Source organism: Aptenodytes patagonicus, chromosome 7 (genome assembly GCF_965638725.1).
Source record: "Aptenodytes patagonicus chromosome 7, bAptPat1.pri.cur, whole genome shotgun sequence".
NCBI classification, from domain to species: Eukaryota; Metazoa; Chordata; class Aves; order Sphenisciformes; family Spheniscidae; genus Aptenodytes; species Aptenodytes patagonicus.
This window is the reverse complement of record NC_134955.1, coordinates 10,852,795-10,872,538: the sequence shown is the minus strand read 5'-3', so window position 1 is coordinate 10,872,538 and position 19,744 is coordinate 10,852,795. Positions and strand designations below refer to the sequence as shown.

General features: G+C 39.9%; 1 protein-coding gene and 1 long non-coding RNA gene across 5 annotated transcripts in view; one reads left to right on the top strand and one right to left on the bottom strand.

Annotated features, from left to right (window-relative positions):
* Positions 1-8,337: 8,337 nt before the first annotated feature.
* On the bottom strand, positions 8,338-11,937 carry LOC143163153 (uncharacterized). Of its 2 annotated transcripts, none has more exons than XR_012995847.1 (2): positions 11,348-11,937; positions 8,338-10,928 (listed from the first exon to the last, which is right to left on the bottom strand). It is a non-coding gene; the product is annotated as an uncharacterized LOC143163153 (long non-coding RNA). The 2 variants fall into 2 exon arrangements; XR_012995846.1 differs by having other exon boundaries at positions 11,492-11,937.
* A 380-nt stretch (positions 11,938-12,317) lies between these two features.
* BMAL1 (basic helix-loop-helix ARNT like 1) overlaps positions 12,318-19,744 on the top strand; it is a 56,428-nt gene continuing 49,001 nt past the window's right edge. For 2 of the 3 annotated variants that reach the window (XM_076343942.1, XM_076343940.1), the window contains exon 1: positions 12,318-12,412. The gene's annotated coding sequence lies outside the window, so the exon portion shown is untranslated. Of the gene's footprint in view, positions 12,413-12,897; positions 13,039-19,744 lie in introns of those variants that run through there. The other variant, XM_076343941.1, reaches the window with a different exon arrangement.

Here is a 19,744-nt window from a genome sequence, read left to right as displayed (position 1 = left end):
GTGATAACTACAGAATCAGAACTGTCTTCCAGTTCCCCTCCTGGCTTCAGGAAGGCCAAGTTCACCTCCAAGCCAGCGGTATTTCTGAAGCACAGTAATTTATATGCCCAGATGATCCAAATGACAATACCACGCTTCCTGAAATGAGCTCAGCACAGACTTGTATATAAGCTTTAAAATCGTGCAATGAAGGCATATGGATCCACAAGGCTTAACATCCTTAGGCCTTGTGGTTTGCCCTTCCATCCCGCTTTGCCCTTTCTTTTCTGTAGGTCCATAGGATTCTATATAGCAGGTAAGGTATGTCAGCTTTACTTTCCCAGGGACAAGAAAAGAATGATAGATTAATTCTGCAGACTTTTATGATAAACATCATTTTCTCACCTTCTTTGTCCATTTGTTTGTTTTCTATAAAAGCAAAGCACAGACCCTTAGGTCGTAAATATATTACAGATTTCTGTCAGCACGACTGTGCTGACCAGGATTGTAAATAGTTGAGATATCATTTAAATACAATTCTACTGGTAGTTGTACTTGCAAAAAAAATATTAATAAAATGCCTTAGACAAGATGCTGGGAATCCCAGACACTGAGTTATAACTCAACACATGATTATGACTAATTTTATGCCAAAAATAAAGAGATCTTCTGGGCCTATGTTAGCTGAATGAAACACACATTCACTGTTTCTCACATGTATGATCTGCTGTTTCACCATACTACCATCTGTTTTCCCCATTTACCACAATTGTTTTTCAAGTCTTCATACCATTTTAAATTTAAGATCAGGTTAATGCCATGAAAAATGAAGATACTGACTGGACAACTTTTTCTTGCAATTTGTCATCTTATTTGAATCTTCAGTTTCAGAGCTACCTTGCATACCTTTGCGGATATGCTCAGTTAAGGGTACGTTAATTACATTAATTATTTTAAATTTCATTATTATGTCTGTGGAAATCTCCAAATCCTATATTTAAACTGTTACATTTTAACCAGGATAAAATTTGAAGAAATCCCATTGTTCCATTTTTGAAATTAATTATACAGATAAAATACTATGCATTATGGGTTTTCAATAAAATAGCGGTTTCCAAGTGCCTAAATTTTTTTTAAAATTGGAACAGGTTCCTATGCTGCTTAAACACTTTCAAAAATATTACCTCTCTCTATTTTGCTGGTACGGTATCTGGCATTCTAGAACCCACTCTTAATGAGAGTTACTACTGCACTATACTAATTACTGCAATACCAGTAATATATTAGAAATATTACACAAAAATATGGTTTATTATGAAATCCAAATGGATTCCATAGGGTTACATGAAATGTAACTTACAGCAGAATGCATTTCTAGTGTTCCAAGAGAATCTTGGCTACGCTTCATACTTCCATTTTGTGTGTGATGATTTTTTTTTTTTTTGAGTCATATTTGGCAACTCACTAATTCAATACTCATGAGAAATACCAAATGCAATAGGTAGAAATGTTTGAACAGAGGCCAAGTAATAGAAGTCTGTTTTTTACATTAGTGGCAAAGCCTTCATATTGGCTAATTATTATAAATACTTATTATCTTAAATTATTATTTGTGGCATTTTAGCCTTTTATCATCTGAACCTCGAGCTAGTACCTAATATCACAAACAAAAAGACAACATGAAAAAAGAATTAGGTGTACTACAACAGAACACTGGCATGAAGAGCATGATGGTGATTTGCATTTTTATCTTGTATTTCAGTGGAGAATCTTGAGACTTTAAAAATATTAAAAAGGACGCTTTGAAGCAATACCTAAAGTAAAGTAATATTATCCCCATTTAACTACAAATAAACAAAAGGTCAGAGACCCAGATTCAGAAATGTTTAAGTAAATAATTCACTTTGAAAAGAAAGGATTTGGTCTGAAGTAACTTCACGAGTCTGTGGATCTCTTCTTCTGTGTCCTAGGCATGAGATCGCCCTACAACTTTTAGCATGGGTAGCGAATATTTATTTACTAAATAGGTATGTACTACTAAAATACAATAGGAGCCTAATTGTGCATTGTCAAGCTAGGAGCACTGGCAATCTTTCAGCTCTTCTTGTGGACTACATTTCACTACTCATTAATAGCTTGATCTGCATACTTACAGATACTGTCTTTGGCTTGAACAAAGCTTTGCATCCAGTTCCCAATACAACACATAAAAACCTGAAAGAAACACAAAGAACATTTCCTTCTTTCACCAAAGACCTGACCCAAAGATCACTTAGGGGAGTCTTTCAATTGACTTAATGAGATGTAGATCAGATTTCTAAAAAGCAGGCATTCAATTAATGATTTCAGCAAAGTAAATGCTGTAATGAATATATTTATCCACCTTTACTAATCCTTTCATTCTTGGCATTTATACATGCAGTATATCTTCTTTTTTTTTCTTCATAGGTTTTGTAGTCATGTAACCAATAGCTGATATTAAACCATAAACAATACATTAGGGAACAGTCATTAAAATCTGGAGTAAAAGGAGCCTGATGAAACTGTACTTCTAGTGGTTATATTATATTTAAGTAAAATTATACTAGGGATGATATAGGGCTTATTTATGACAGGCTTAGCATTTTCCAAGACAAAATTAAAATAATTATGTAGGAAAAACTGTACACTACTTTATGCCATCAACATAATTAAGTACGACACAACATAAGGATTATGGGAGCAAACCCAAGGAAATTCAAAATAATTGGCTACCCCAAGCTGCTACTTCCAACTTGGAGTTTGAATTAATTAAAAGATCAAGTCTAAAATAACAGTAGAAAACCACATACCTAAAAGGATGATTACTCTCCTAAAAAGTCAGAGAAGACTTTTAGCACAGAATTTCTTCTCACAGAAGGAAAAGAGTTCTAGGTATCATACCAACTTCGACACAGAGGCAGGCTCAGCTTCGTTCAGCTCTCTGACGGAGACAGCCTGCAGGAGGAGCACGTGAAGAACCACTGAATAGGATTTTATTTGTTGGGTGTTGCAAGTTTGTCTGTCATCAAGTTGTTAAGACTCCCCTGTAATCTCATGCATTGCTTCTCAATCTCTGGTCCACACATTGATCCATAGGACACCTGAAGATGATACAAACCTTTTCAAGATGATACAAACCTTTTAAATAAATATAGACAACTTCCCACACATCCAAGCAAGCAAAGAAATGGTGGGGGAAATAAACATAGTAAATGAATACACAGAGTATCTTAAATTTCATTAACCTTATCTGAAAATTATTGAAGTGATACTGGACAAGAAGTGCAACTGACCACTGGCACTTTTTGATTAAAAAAATGACATTTTTTGTTTGTTTATTAAATTGTGTTGATCAACATATCCTGGAGAAATCTGTAGCGCTCGGAGCAAGCCATAACCATCTGCTTAGACTGTAGCACCTGCACTGCCCTGGGCCTGCGAGGCAGCCTCCTGCACCCTTATTTACCTGGCAACAACCAACATTTCAGTCATGCTCCCTCCACTCACCCTGACTGACTCCGTGTCCAGGCTGCATTAGCACACTTTCAAGAAACTTCAACAGGACTGACTTAAGAACAGTATGAATATTATCCAGACTAGTCATATTCCCTTCTCTGCTTGCCTCCAAACACATGTTCATGGATGAGTGGATAGGTCTATGCTATGCCTGAGAGAAACAGTGTAACAGGCCACTTTCATGCTCTTTCTGACCCCACAGTGTTGAAGAATATCTTTTTGTTCTTCATGCTGTATGAGAACTAGTGTTTATTTCAGAAGTTAAAAGAAAAAGTAATTGCTCGCAAAGAATAGAAAAATAATTTATATAGTAGAAATCATTCTATAAAGGCCCTAATTTTCAGGTTTGTGGCCACATATGGAAAAATAAACATCAGACGGATATCAAAGAAGTGCAATATACAATAATAGTTAAAATTTATGCCACTCCCAGTGACATGCACATAATTAATAATCAGATTTCTGAAGTCACTGAAGTGGGTGTGGAGAGGGTGGGACCTGTATCAGATGTAGTAGCTTTGCTTCAAGTACAAATTTACTGCAACACAATAAGGTCAAGACTCACAGCAAACTTCATTTCATGTGACTTGCAGACTCAGAAGCACATGCTATACATGGTAAAAAGCAGGCTGGAACTCTGGGCTCCCTCTTCAAGATCAGTCAGTCCAGATCGTTCTGGGGCTGCAGTTGTTTGGGCAACTGCAGGAGAAACGAGTGGCCGATGCAAGTCCAGCATGAAAGCGGAGCTGAACACTGTGAACGCACTATGAGTCATATGATGCAGAACCTCCTGGCTACCACTAATGGCGAAGAAGTGGAGATTAAAGTCCCCTTGTTTTCCTTCATTAAATCCCTCCCATTAAAACCCAAGAGATTATAGCAACAGTCCTGGTGAGAATCCATTTAGTATGACATTGGTGCTTAAGATTTCAACAACCAAGGTCAGCTAAACATGCAAAACACAATGGATGCCAGTTCACTCATGCGTGACATAAAATGTGCAAAGAAAAGTAGCTTTCTACCCTTCCTAGACAAGTTTTACTGCTGAGAAAAGAGTCAAATTACCCTTACAGCACCTGCACTCATCAGTGTGACATTCTGGTACGTCCCAGCTTCAGTTCCCACTCTTCACATACTCTAGTGCACAGCTCCTGAGCTAGCAAGTCAGGTGACTACATCAGGGCTCAAGGGCTGGTGGGGCGCTGGGATAGTCTAGGAAGATGGGGGAAGGCAGGGAAAAGCATTTCAAGCTGGACAGGTAGCTTCGTACTGTATACAAGGGTCCAACGCCTGCCATACCTCAACAGTGCCCATATTTTGTCCTTTCTTCTCATCAATCCTTTTCCTAAGCATCTTCAGGAACAGGTGTCTTTAGCTTCTGTCATGATTATTTTATCATTTGTTTAGAGCTGACTGGGATTTAAAATCCACAAAGATGGAAAAGGCTTTCCTCTTTGCATGAACAGACAGATGAAGTCCTAGGACTTTATGGCAATAGGCAAACTACTTGATAATTGCTAGATTTTGGAATTAGGTTGCAACTTGGCATCCATTTTATACTTACGCAATGTAAATATTTCCAAGTGAATCTAAATTATGTATGTAGCTTGTCTTTGTATATAGTTAATTAACACATACTGTCTTTTCTGTTATTTGTACTAGTCGCTGGAATTTATCCCCAACATACGTTACTATGGATTCCTTTTTGTGCCTTTTTCAGTCACTGAAATGGCACATCCATTTTATGGCATATGCTGTATATGGATATTTTGATCACATCACAGCAAAATGTTACTGTGGACTAACTTTAATGCTGTTGATACACTGACCTTTTTTTTAACATGAAATGGACAGAAAATGTACGTGGGAAAAGACCACACACTAGGATGGAATATGAGTGACTGAGCACAACTATGAGAATAGATTTTACAGGATTATGTTAAGTATCCTTTAGATTGTAAAGATGTCAGCTAACGTAAAATTCTAATTTACCAGCTGCTGTCCAAAAGGATCACAAAATGAAAGTCCCCATGCTGAGCAGGGCTTAAAATAGAGCAGCTGATGAGTAAGATTGTATCTCTTATATAAACTTCATATTTCATGCATTAAGACTTTTCATTGTCAAATATTCCTGGGGTTGCTATTTTCCACGAAAAATCTGCAGCAGAACAAAAGCACCAAATTGTTTTGACTTTTCAGGCTTTAAAATGCAGTTGTTATTTTCACACCACACAGAAACTCCCTTCTAGTCTGCTTTGTGATTCATGTGTTTGGCTTAATAACTTTCCTGGAACTCAGAACAAGAGGGGAACCTTCCGTAAGTACTTCCTGTCTTTCGACATGTACTAATAACAAGACAGAGTCCTCCCACCTTTCCCATTTACAACACGCCAGGCACGCCTACTGGTTGATATACCCATAAGCCTGAGAAATAGTCTGCTTTTGCTCTGTTTTTAATATAGCATGCATTTTCTCTGGCAACAAAAATGTTGTTTCTCTAACATTAATATGTATCAAAGCAATATTAATAGACTACTTGACTAATTGTCTGTAGACAATGGAGAAATCATAGCTCACCGTGAACATAAAAGTTGCATTGCTCTTTCTCTTTAAAAGATGGCTCCTGTCTACAGCTAGTCGCAACGTTGAAAGCACGTTGCCTTAAAACACTGTCAGGAGTATAGAAACATGTAATGTTGAGGGGAAGTACAACCTATGATATCATGTGCTTAACCTTGCAGGCCTTACTCCAAACGCTTAATGGAATCAGTATGAAATCAATGCCAAATTTTGACTGTGTAAGAACTAAGTAAAAACTTCAGAATAAGGTCTAGTATATTTACAAGATGAAATGCCCCCCCCCCAAAAAAAAAAAACCAACAAAAAACTCACTGTCCCACTGTCATATTGCAGCCTGTCAATCTGGAAATCCTAAAGGAATGGATTCAAATCACACCATCCTCTAATAAAACCATGGATTGTTAAGCAATCTGCTTTTATTAGAGCTATCGGCACTAACTGAAGATAGAATCAAGCCCCTAGTTTTTAAATATTTCATAGCTTCTTTTCAGAATGTGAGTCCTAAGCATCATGTTTTTCTTGTATTTGGAAAACAGCTAAAATCTTTTGTGTAACTGATATGAAAAAAACAGAGGTGCCGAGTGGCTTACCAAACTCTTTAGAAGGCTGCCAGCGAGGTACTCCAGTTCTAATTGTGGCTTTGCATCTAACTTAGCATGTGGGTGTAACCCTGGCCAACTCATTTAATCTCCAGGCCTGTTTTCCCAATCTGTAAAAGGGGGCATATTATACTTATTTAATTAATACAGTCTGTGGCTGTTAATCAGTCAAAAAAAATTACTCTTCAAATATTTAAATGACATTTACAATTCCATCTATCCCTTTCTGTTCAACTGATCCTGTTTGTTATTTACCCCTTAAAACAACCAAATCAAGGCTGGTTGAAAAGCTTTCTCTGTTCATTTCAGTACCAAAAGGAAAGTCTTCTTGTTGCTTTTTTCCCTCACGGATTCTTACCCTCATTTCAAGTCAAAGCTGCATATGTACTGCCTTGCTCTGGCTATTCTGTGAAATGCAGCTTACAGATTTGATAGATTTTGCTATTCTTAAATGAAGCTTTATTCCAATAATAAATTAAGCTTTACCCTACCATAGGAGTGTTGTTACTCTCCTGAAATGCAGCAACTAATGCCTAACAGATTTTTTTTCAGTGTTCTAAGACAAAGATTGTCTTTCTCATACCACTGTGCAAGTGAATCTGCCACCACTCTTATAAGGATGCAAGACAGGTAAGGAAAAAAAAGAAGCTATAAAAGCTATAGCTTTCCTTTCTAGTAAGAAACAGGTTAGTCTTAAGTCAAATATGCAGTTGCCAACGGACCATACAAAACTGTAACACCCCCTCCCAAGAAAAGGCAGTAAAACTCCATCCTGGATCTTAGTGTCCTCAACAAATCTTGAAGAAATGCAGCCAGCAATTTCAAGAGTGTCTTTGGTTTAATTCTCTCTTAACAAAATGGGCTTCTAGAATTTATTATTTTTTGGTGTGGGCAGGCAAGAATCTCACACCAGCTAACTCTAGGTTTATACATGATGTGTACAAAAAAAGAAAGTAATATGGTGTTGAATCAAAATTACTCCAAGAATGGATAGAGATTTTTTTTATCAACAAAAATGGTAAATAAAACTTTAGTAAATATTTTGATAAAATTTTAGAAAAACGCAAAAAAAAGTAGGAAGACAAGCCCCTAATGGAAAAATGTTATTTGAAAAGGCTGTAACCTTCAAGATTTTTCATTTAAAATATTTTATTCACTAGAATTGTATTAACATATTTAAAATTTACCCTCTCCTTCAAGTTCAGACTTCCAGTCTCTGAAAACTAATTAAATTCCATATATTTTTCATGAAGTAAAAACTCTGAAAGTGCTCCGACCTCCATTAAGTTTGAATCCAGATAAAGACAGAAATTCTCCCTCCTGAGCCTTCCATAAAGATTGAAAAAATATTGCAGAGAAGTACTTAGAATTTCTTAACTCCCTGGCTTTAGCCTCATTTTCTTCATTAGATTATTCTTCCTGTTCTTGTTATGCTGCCAGATATTGGATTGCCAACTCTTGTGAGTTCCTATTGAGTCTCAGAACATTAACTGGTGATCTTGGAGACCACGGGGCTGAAATCAATGGATTGTGTAAGAATCTTCTTTTTTTCTGAAACAAGCTTCTAGCCCTTGAAATCATGACAAAGGTTGTGAGGATGAAGAATGGATTTTTAAAAGCTCAGAATGAAGCACGCATGTGAAAAAATCAACATTTATTGCTTTATATTTGTGATTTTTAATGCTCGAATTTGGAAATACTGTGGTAGGAGTAAGTATACACTCTTTAAAGTAACAAGTGTTCATACAAACAAAAGCAGAAAAACCTAGTATTCCCCTGGCTTAGGTGTCGTCATATCTCAAGAATTTGAAGAACCCTGAAAAGAATGAGTAAGCAATAGCTCATTAAGACAAAACTTTTGTTTTGAAGAGGTTTGAGCCAGCCACACATGAGCTGTGACAGACTATAGTAAATAGACCACCACCGTGGGGTTTTTTGCATCAGTCTGCAAACAGTACCAAGCCATAGTTTCCAGTTTCTTCTGTCTTTGTAACTGGGTTGAAGCATGGCACCAGCTTTGTCTAACAGGGTGAGAAATATGGCTCAGTATGTCTCTGGGTTTTTTAAAGTATAGACAGAACAAGAAATCCAGGTATTCAAGTTATTAAGTCTTGCTTCTCTATGAGCTATAACTTCTCCTGCTGCAGGTAAGATCATAGCTTGTATGTCAAGAGTCAAATGGAAGAAGAGATTGGATAAAAGGGTAAGACAGGCAAGTTAATATTGCATGTCTGAAAACCTATAAACAAAATGCAGCTGTTTAAAATGTTGTGAAGTAGCTGGATCCACAGTTAGGTGCTCAAATATATAGCACATCTTGGACATATTCTGGAAGACATTAAAAAATAAACACATAAAATACTATCTCCAAACTATTTTACAAAAATTCACGCTACAAAGACTCACAGATTCATGTCCCTCCGCATCTCTAATTGGGGTCATGATTCATGTTTCAGAGAAAACACAACTAAAATGTCAAAGGACTAACTGGGCAGGTTACTTCTGAACATGTTGTTGTTCCAGAGATATATCAGGGACTGTCTGAAGGCAACCCGCACACAAACAAACAAACAATCAGTTTTTGGGTTATCGTTTGAGAAACTAGACCCCTTTTTGTGCATGCAACTAGGTATCTAGATTAAAAAAATTAATTAAAAATTGCAGATGTTAAAGTGAAACGACTGACACACAGCCTTATTATACCTTAGGTAGGCTGCATTTAATGAAGATCATACCCCCTACTCTTCCTGACACAAAGTCAAAACCCTAAGACCAGGCAAGTGGCTACTGTGGCAGTCAAATGTGAATACAGTAAAGAAAATCAATCGACTGGAACACAGGCTAGTTGTTCCAATATTCTATTAATAAAACACAATTTTCAGTACAATCACCACATAGCACACTCTCTTCCTGTTTTTAAATCATAATTTTAAGCCAGAAATGAGTCTAAATTCTGGTGTTTGAACATGGTGTAACCATTAACATATTAACATAGTTAAGGCAGCTAAATTTCTGCTTAAGACCTAATTTACTACCTTCTTTAAAAAAAGCATAAAATCTGAAAAGTAATCAGGTCAGAGTCAACTGGATGAGGAAGTGCTTTCGCTATTGTACCAGACGTGCCTGTGCACAGTGCCCTGAGCAGAGCACACAATGGAGCCGGTCCTTCTAGCAGGTTCCACAACTTCTGGTGTGATCTCAGTTTCAAGTGCTCCTTCAAGTACTACCCTTCAAGGATAAAGTATTCTACCTTTGCTCAAGCCTTACCTCCTCTATTTGCTTTTTGTGTTCAGAAATGCATGGTAGAAGGGTGATGCAAACTCTTTTCCAGCAACAGCAGCTGATCTCAGGTCTCGTTAAACTTCAAACTGTCATTTCTTAGCTCTTCAGTGATAAACTTTGCACCCTTAAAATTTTAAGGTATAATAGTCACCTATAAGATGCCTTACTGACCTACAGAGAGAAATTCCCTGTACTGAACTTAAAGAGAAAAATCTATTTTGAAGAAAGTCGCAGAATAGGATTGATATGTATCATCATATGCTGAAAATCAGAATTTGATTAACCAGATGCTGTTATTTTCTTTAATATCTCATGAATAGAAACTACAGTATAAAAACAATTCAAAACAATCATTTACTGGGAAATATGACATATGGCCCGCTAAGCTGCTTTCCTACAGAAATAGCTAAAGATCATTACTCTTGGCATCACTCCCCACAACAGTCGCTGGGCTCATTAAAACAGACAGTATGTGATCGAGTCCATAAGGAAGATTATTTCTACAGGTGGGTAGAAACAATGATGAAAACTACAAAGACTTGTGAGAAAGAAGTAGTCAAGGAGACTTCTCCACCTCCATAACTTCTGTGCGCTAAAACAAATCAAAGCAGCACCACTAAAACAGTTGCTGAAAAAAAGAAAAGATGCATTTTCTCCTTTTTCTTCACGGTACACATTTCCATCTTGCAAATGTATGGAAATTACACTCTCATTTAACCTGTTCTGCTGGAGGGTTTTTCCTCGAGTAGAAATATCCTGATGTGAACAGGAAGTTTGCATCCAGCAGGGGCCACTTGTTGCCTGTGTTTAGTCCCAATTCAATTAGGTGGAAACCAAACCTTAATGCTGTCATAGGATGAGTTCACGTTCTGCGATAGTGGATTGGAATAACCACACAACCACGCTGTGATGTGATAATGCTGCAATCCAAGCTTCTCCGGTGATGTCATACTAGAAAATGCAAACCAAACATTTGTGATGTGGCATCACAGGACAGGAAATGTTAAGACAATTATAATGTGGCAATGATAATCTGATGTAGCAATAACACAATCACATTTAGAAAATGTTTGCATTTGACAGCAGCTATGCTGTGATTATGTTCTTGCAACACATCCCCTTACATGCCAGCACTGTTGCGTGGATTATCTAAATTTAGATTGTAACATGGTGCAGTAGATGGCTTTACTATGTTCCATCGCTGGCTGCTTACAGCATCAGCAATACACGATCACATTGGGAGATGATGGAGCATCTACGGTAGTGAAACTGACGGCAACAGCACACACGTGCTTCCAAGACATTCTGAAACGTGCTGCGAGGCTATTGAGGACTCACAAAATACGGTGCACGATGCAGCATCAACTTACTGACGTGATCTTGTGTACAGGCACACATGCATACATGCGAGGCAGACACAAGGCTGGGATTCGCTAAGGCAGGTTGCCAACATCGGGATCGACGCTGCAGCCCGTGGATGCAGCTGAGGCGGTTGTGGGCTGAAAGACACGTACCAGGGCAACGATGGTGACCCCACAGCAGGGAAGAGCAAGGTCAAGAAGCCCACGCCAACAGAGCCGGGCCAGGCAACAGGGCCCCCCGGCCGGCTGAGGAGAGCCCCCGGCCGGCTGAGGGGTGCAGGGAGGCCCGCAGGGCTGCGGCCCCAAGCCGGGCCGAGCACTGGCGCCGTGTCTTTGCCGCTGAAGGAGGGAAGGCGAGGCGAGGCCTAAGCACAGGCGGCCACCTTGCCGCCTAGAGCAGCGCCATCACGGCTGCTGCGCTGACCTTAACCCCTCAAAAAGGTGGCGTCACGGCCCAGGCCGATGTCACACGAATGACGCAGAAGCACAGAGAAGCACAGGCAAGCCCCAGCGGCGGCACCGCGGCGGGGAAGGGAGCGAGAGGGAGCTGCTGACGGCGCTCCGCCCGCCGCACCCCCGAGGGAAACCACAACCAAACCACCGCCGACACCGCCACATCCGGGTCCCGCCCGGCGACTGACGCCCCCCCCCCCCCCCCCGCGCACGCGCCCCTCCCTCCGCCCATCGGCTCCGCCCTCGGCCGGGGGGCGGGATCAAAACTCCCAGCTGCCTTTCTGATTGGCTCCCACTCCAGGGGCGCCCGGGGATTAGCTGCCGTTCAGGAGGGCGGGCGTCGCCCGCCAGCTGGCCGGCCATTGGGCAAGGCCGCCGGGGAGCCGCTCGCCCGTTGGCGGGCGGGCGCGTCCGGTCTGGGGCCGGAGGAGGGTGCCATTGGCTGGAAAGTAGGTTAGTGGCGCGCCGTTGGGTGGCAAGCCAGGCGGAAAGTAGGTCAGGGAGGGGGGCTGCCTGCGCCGGGCGCCGCTCCGGGCGTGCAGCGCGTTGCCGAGGGACGGCGACCCCCTCCCCGCCTCCCACCCCGGGCACGGCGAGGCGAGGGGGCGCGCGGAGCTCGCGGTGAGCCGCTAACGGGCAGTGGGCGACCGTTGCGGGGGGGGGATGGCTAACGGGTGGTGGGCTGCTGGGTGAGGGCGGTCCGCGTCCCCGGCTGAGGAGACGGCGCACCCCTGTAGGGTGGGGGGAGGCCGGTGGGTGGCCCCCCGCCCCCCGTGCCGCCACCTCGCCGGAGCTGCCTCGTCCGGCAGGCCGTGGGGAGCTACCTGCCCCAGCAGGGGCTGGGGGCTGCGGCTTCCCCGGTGGGAGGGGGCCGGACTGGGAGAGGGGGGGGCAGTGGGACCCCCCGGCACCCGCGGCGGCGGTGTCGGGCTGTGTTCCTTAGAGCTGGGACCGGGGCGGGGAGCCGCGAGCGGAGCGGCCCCGGTACGGACTGTCTCGGCGCTGTGACAGGACCCGGAGGTGACGGGGCCGTTTCCAGCCGGCCCCGGGCCCGCTGCCGGCGCGGCAGCTCCTCCGGACCCCGAGGGCAGAGCTGGAGCCGGGGCTCCTGCTGTCGGTGCATCCTCGGCTCGGCGGAGGGAGAGGAAAGGGGCAAAACCGGGGGTCTAAGAGCTCAGTGGAGGCAATGTCGGGCTTGTTCCTCCTCCCAGCTTTGAGTTAGCCTCCTCAGGGATATGGAGGCTGAGGTAAGTCACTGAGCAGAGATGTTGGTGCCCCTTCCCCTGCAACAGGAATGGGTCCCTTCAACATCTGTCCCGTAGCTGATCCCTTGGATCTTTTTCAGTAAACCGTGTGCCTTGTGATAAAGTCTGCGTTAGGTGAGGCCCGAGGAGTGTGTGTATTGAACACCAAAATGATGGTAGTAGTTGGAAATCTCTGTGGGTTGTGACTCTGTTGCACGGAGACCAGTCCTACCTGCCGACAATTAGAGCCAACTCGCCAGTCCCACAGCTGCGGGGTTCCTTGCTTCCTAACAGTGCAGCTCAGTTACCTCCTGAATGTTTTATGATGAACCCTAGGGTCCTGAGGCAGTCCTCCCTACTGCTGTCACTTCTCGGGCTGTTTCTGACAGCTGTATGCGTATCTTTAATGTCAACAGGAGAATGAACGTTTTTCTTTGACAGTGAATGTAGAATACTGGGACCATTAAGGTGGCTTCCCAAGATCAGGATTTTGCGCTTGGGTAGGCAGGGGAATCAGTTTGCATTTTTAATTGCAGAGGTTTCTGTTACTCCAGTGCCTCAATTATAACAGCTTTGGAAAGATTTTAGTACTTGAAAATAACGGTGAAGAAACAAGTGGGTGTGTTCTCGTGCTTTTGAAGCAAATATGCTTACAGCAATTTTAAAGTATTTTCTTAGTATCCAAGATAGAAAGGGTCAACTGCAGAGACCTATCATTTTTTTAAACAATTTTGAATCTAATCTCTTTACAAAATTCATTCAGTCTTTAAGGAGAATTTTTTTCAAAGTGTTGGTCCTTGAACATTCAAAATTAAACTACATTTTTTTTTTAATAGGTTAGTATTAAAGTACCTGTCCTGCCTGTTTAGTATATCTTTTTGTTTATCAAAAAGACTATTTGAATGGGAGCGACTGATAATACACAGGCTGCAGCTAAGTTTGTAGGGGGGAAAAAAGAAAGGTTGTTTGTTTTAATTAATAGTTAATACTGTACGTGGTCTTGCAAAAGGCTGAGGATAAACTCTGCTCTTGAAAGAATGTATGTTTTGTATGCTCTAGGAATATGCAAATGTAAATAGCTATTTGAAGTGTCAGAAACTATAGACCTCTCATCTGAATATTCTAAACCAGAGTTGCCTATTAAGGGGAAAGTCTTTACTACTTCTGAGTTTTGTGGGTTTGTATTTCTCATGACCGTTCATGGTTTTTTATGCCTACTTGTAGAAATGGAGTGTGTAAAATAACCCAATAAAATATTGTGGTTATAGATTAATATTCTCTTTTATCCTGTATTCTCTTCCACGCTGCGTGATTCCATTGCCTGTCTGTGTGACAGTTGTGGTGTATGGTGCTGTGTAGCCTCAAAGTCTGTAAAAGAAGTACATGGGGAGACTGCCTAGACGAGAAAGAAGTACCACAGAGAACCTAAGGATAGCTGTTTTGTTTTGTTCTTCCCTACAAGGCCCTTTGGGGGCACACGGAGGTGTCAGTAAACTAACTTAGCTGTAGTTGGAATTCCACAAGCCAGAGCTGAGGTTAGGGCCTGCTACCAAGTCGCTGTTGCCACCTGCTACCAAGAGACCTGCTATATTTGGGGACCATTGCTAAGGATGTATTAGGAAGGTGGTGTTTGTAGGGGGAGTTTATTGGAGATTTTTTTTTTTTCTTCTTCAAATACCTGCTCTCGAAGATTCTTTTGGGAAACCAGGAATAGGAACAAGTGAACATTCATTGGATTTATTTGGCAGAGCTTAAAGTTACACATAGTTCCTTAAGACTATGTGAGACTATGATGACAAAGCTGAGACCTAATGTGATAGCGGCAGCCTGCGTGCTGCAGATGAGTAAGACCGTTTTTCAAAGTGAATTGATATCAAGCACGCTGGAAATACCAAGAGACATGTAGGTTAATTAATTTAGATGAATACAGAAGTGCTGTTTTCATGCTCAAATTCAATGTTCTAAGCTGTTTTCAGCACAGAGCCAATTGTCTGTGTGGTTACACTTTGACAGGAGGTACAGGAAAACCTGAAGGAGCGCATTGTTGTTAAGTAAAACAAAGTGAATTTGGTGCATTCCTTAGTGGCTTTCTTTTTTAGTTCTGTAACTTGTATGCTTTTTAACCTTTATCATCAGTTTTGTCCATAGTTCTGCTTTTGAAAGAGAGCAGAAAAGTAGTAAAAAGTACCTACCTGTATCCCAAAGTATTAGAAAGTTTAAAGTTCTCTAAAGTTAGTTAAAGTTCTTCTTGACGTTGTCTTCAAGAAGAGATCTATAAAGGCATATAATATGCAAATGATTGCAAAGAGAAGCTGAAAATAAATACTTATTTTTAAGCTTGCATAGCTTCCTTGTTCTCAGTAAGTTTACAGAATGCAAAGAATACTTAAGGTTTCTCTATTTACTTTAGTACATTAAACACGGTTTGAAACTTTCATTTTTTGGCTGTCATCATACTTAGAAAACTTCAGACTAAAAATAATTGGGTTTGATAAATGTAGTAGCTGCGATGATACTGACTGGAACTCAGCACCAACTTTTGCACTTAGTTGTTGAAAGCCCTGCTTGATCAGCCCATAGAAATTAGGGTCTGTGTTTGAGAGGTGCTTGAAGATGCAAATAAGGTGTTTTGTGGCATTTTCAAAAGCAGTGAAAGAGCTTTCAATTTGGGTCTTTCAGTCTTTCTAAGAATTGCTGTAGGTTTTAGATAATGGACTAATAGTGGACTAAAAAAGTAAAGAGCAGAGGTATACTCCGCCTGTTGTGTGTGTGTGTATGTATGCATTTATATATATGTATGTGGTAGTCTTGCATTGCAGTAGTAAATATGTTCCAGGTTTAGTTAGATCAAATGCAAACTGGTGACTTTTGCACACTCCTGTGGTGTTACGTAGGTGAAACTCAAGACACTGAAACAGAACACAGAATGATGCACTTAGAAAATGAGGATGCTTTTCTTTTTAAGAGTTAGTGTATTGAGTTATTTGGAAAGCCTATTTAAGTTTTGTTTGCGATTTTTTTTTTTTTTTTTTTTTTTTGTGGGAGGAAGAGATCCTAGTTGTAATTATCAAATTGTTTTTATCTGTATTTAACCACTTTGAATATTGTCAAATAACCTGGTGTGTTATTGTTATTAATTGAACTTTACATTGAATGAGGCGGATATTGAGGTGAATAGCTCGCTGGCATGAACTGCATATTGCACCTGCCTTTTTTTACCTCAATTTGTTGGAAAAATGCAGTAAGGCTACTTATCCGAGGCCCAGACTTCATCTCCTTGGAAACCTGATCTTTCACCAGATGTTGAGAAATGTGATTTCTTTTTTAATCCATTCTGCAGAAGAACGCAGATCAAAACAGCCTCTTCAGGCTTTGGTAGTCTGGAATATTCATTAACTAAAAAAATAGTCTGACATTTCAGTCTTTGTCCCAAAGAAGATTGATCGTTTCTGTTGCATTTGATATTATTGCAAATTTATTTAACTGTTGCTAAAAATCCTGTAGTGGTGGTATAGTTTAATTCAATTCAAGAACTGGCTGATAATGTCTTCTTCATGTGTACAGTGCAGGACTGTCTGTGTTCCCTGCCCCTTCCTCGCCTGCAAGGATTCATCTTTCTTCTCTTTGTTCAGGTCATCTTTTCTCCCTTGCAGCTGCAAAAAGGTATTTCTTAGCCAAGGCATACAGAATTTGTAACCTTTTCAGTCTCCTGCCATTTGAGAAGCTGTTATTCAACGTCTCTGATGTCAGACACACTTCTAGGTCAGCTGCTGGTGTCAGAACAACTTGTGACCCTGAGCTGAAGCCATGCTGTAGTTTAGTAGGTTGGTCTTCTGTAGGAATGGTGCCAGTAGGCTACTTAAAGAGCAAGAAATATTGTTGGCAGGATTTTAGAATGGTGAAATAACAAGCTACGTTTCTTGTGGTCTAAGTTGTTGATGTTCTCTACTAAATTTAAAGAAACCCATTCGTATGAATATAAGCAGTTGAGGAAGGTGGTTGTAGTTTTCATGTTTGTTTTGACAATATTTTCCTTGCAAATGTTAGTAGGCTCTATTTTCCACAGGTACAAGGCAATTTAGTGGCACCTTGTGTAAAGGAAGCAGCAAGCATATTGCTAAATCCTTAACAGTCCTTACTTGGTCTGGCTGTGATGGAAATACATCTTCCAATGTGCAGTTGCTGTAACACTGGGAAGGTTATGTTTGGCAATTCCTAAGCAGTGTGTATTGGCATCATGTCTCTCAAATCACTTTAATAGGAAGGTATTTTATAGTAAGTCATATATGCTTATTCAGTTGTAGCCGTTTGCTTTAATTCCTTTCTGTGTCAGCTAAAAATAAGTTAATGGAATCCATGTATTTTAAAGATTGGATGTGGTCTTGATACAAGACTACTCAGAAAACTCTAAAGTTAGTCTTACCGATTTGGGATTGATGTAGGTTTTGGAGGGAGAATGAAATAAGACTATCAGAGAACTCATAAATGAGTATTATTCTTGATCTGAAGTTCTTTTTACCTTGGAAACTTCCTTAAAGTGGCTTTCCTTTTCTAGTTTGTCTAACAAAAAAGGACAAGATCTGAAAGACTTCGGTAAAAATTGCTAAATAATGCTGTACTGCAGAAAAGTTACTTCCTAGAAAAAACACGAGAAAATAAAACTAATAGACTTTTAACTTTTTTTTTTTAAGCATGTTTTTTCTGTCTTTAAAACTGTTAGTTTTATAGTTTCCTTGAACTGGTTTGGCTGTTTGTTTTTTTTTTTTCTTGAATTGTTATGACTTGATTTCTCTTTGTTATCTATGGATTTTTCTTAGAGTGTTACGAAATTTAGGACTTCTGTTCCAATTTGAAGCAAAACTATATAGTAAAAAGTAATAAAACTTTTATCCTTTGTTGCATGTATGCATTGTAGTTGTGTTGAGAGTGACAGCAAAATGGCTTTGATTCGAGTTCTACTTCTATTTCTACCCTTCACTCAAGGAACTCTGATAATTGTATTTTAACTTCCCCTGAGATTTGGGCTTTATGCTGCAGTTTGGCTACCGGCATATTAGTTTTAGTATAACCTTTTAAAATAGTATTTAATTTGCCCGTAGACTTGAATGGCCTAATCATTTTTCAGGGATAAATTCTGGGGTCCAGAATGCATTGCAAAAAAATCAGATGTTAGTCTTTGAGGTTTATGTTAGAATGTGTTTTCTGACCTTGTCTTGACCGTGTTGGATTTTCCAGTTTGCAGTTCTAGAATTGTTGACTGAGAAACAGGACGCCTATTTATTCCTCTGTTCCCTTTCCCAATATGTTTTGTTGCCAAGCCATTTCATGTAAACTTTGAATTTGCGTTTACAAATTGGTTTGTTATAGATTAATTCACTGAGTGAAGGGAAAAAAGTCAGTGTTAACATTGTGCTGTCAACATACTTAAGAATATTTTTGTGTTATACTCAGGATATGGCCCAAACTAATAAATCCAGAAACTTACTTAAGTTTGACCTTAGAAGGCTCTGGTATCTACATTTTTTTAATTTTTTTTTTCCTTAATGATCTGATAAAGCCTCAGAACATTAGGCAAACTTGCTGTCCTAGAGTAACATTATACTGTGGTTTTAATCTATACCCAGTTTATTATGGCTTTGTGAGTGTTGAAAAGTCTTCATCACCTTAATTTTTAAAATCTAAGTGAAGTTTTATGATGTTAGATGCTGTAAAAAATTTACATTTACAGAACTTTTATTTCAATTAATAGTTTTTACATCATATTTAAGTTTTAGTGATCTTATGTGAAATTAGGAAATTTTAAATGATGTCTGTTATAGCCCTTCATTCTCACAGTGCCACTTCTAGTGAAAAATCATGTGTGAAGAGAGGTTATGCATTAACTTGGAAGTTTTTTATTACAAATAGTGTAGTTTCTCCTTTTTTTTTTTTAATTTATCCTATTTCTCTTATTTGAAAATATTCTTTTGCTGCAATGACCAAACTAGCCACTGAACATTACCATTTATTTTAGAAACCTGTCAAGTCAGTTCAGTGATTTCTTAGAGGGACTTGTCACATAAAAACATTAAAGTTGCTGGAACTGCTCTCCAATCGTTAAAAGAAAAATCTGTTCAAAATGTTGTCAAATGCTTGTCACGCAGGTTGGGTCCAAATTCTAGAAGTTCTAGAAGTTATTTGTATTTTAGAAATATAAGGCCAGCAATTGGATATTCCTATTTTTAATAGGAAGGGAGAAATAAGAGCAATGGGTTTATGCTGGAATTTTCTGTTTCACCTCTGTTAGAAATTCTAGGGCTTTTATATAATCCCCCCCCATCTGAGACATATGCAACTTGGTCAGCTTCTCTGGCCTAGGAACAGCCTGAAGAAAGATGGGTATTTCCCTATTATCGCATTTAAAAATCTAGTTCAGTCTGTTTAAGATATCCCAGCTGGCGGTAAGAGTTCTCAATTACTGTATTTGGCATTATTTGTTGAATGAAGTAATTCCTGTCCTAATTTATCTGACCGGACCGTGAGACTCTTCCATAGCAAATGCCTGCTTTATTTTCTTAGCTGGAGTAGCTTTTTATTCATCTTACTCTAATGCTGTTGTCATCATCAAGAATAAGATGATGAGGGGAAAAAAAAATAGAGGAGAATATTACAGCAGTCGGCTGTTGTAGAAGCTGATGTTTTTACATTCCCATTCCTGGTAGAGATTATC